This window comes from Cariama cristata, unplaced genomic scaffold (genome assembly GCF_000690535.1).
Source record: "Cariama cristata isolate BGI_N322 unplaced genomic scaffold, ASM69053v1 scaffold34329, whole genome shotgun sequence".
NCBI lineage: Eukaryota > Metazoa > Chordata > Aves > Cariamiformes > Cariamidae > Cariama > Cariama cristata.
Genome location: NW_009638019.1, coordinates 1,073 through 1,383, shown reverse-complemented (window position 1 = coordinate 1,383; position 311 = coordinate 1,073).

Genomic DNA, 311 nt, shown 5'->3' with positions numbered 1-311 from the left:
CACAGAGAGGGGGCGCTGGGTGTTGCGGGAGGGGGGCCTGCCGCAAAGCTCCTTACCAGGCTGCCGCCTTGCCTCTCTCTCTGCACAAATTTAAAGCAAAAAAAGGGTTTAAAGGAGGAGGCAGAGGAACTGCCGCAGCCCACCTTATTCTCAGCCAGGGCTTCCTTGGCCTGGTACCGTTCACACTTCACCTTGACCTCCACGGACTCAGGAATGTCGGGTACCAGCCACGCAACCGCACATCCGATAAGGACCACCGCGTGCTGGAAGCGAGCGGGGATGCGCAGGTTGGCCGAGGCGGCAGGCTCTCC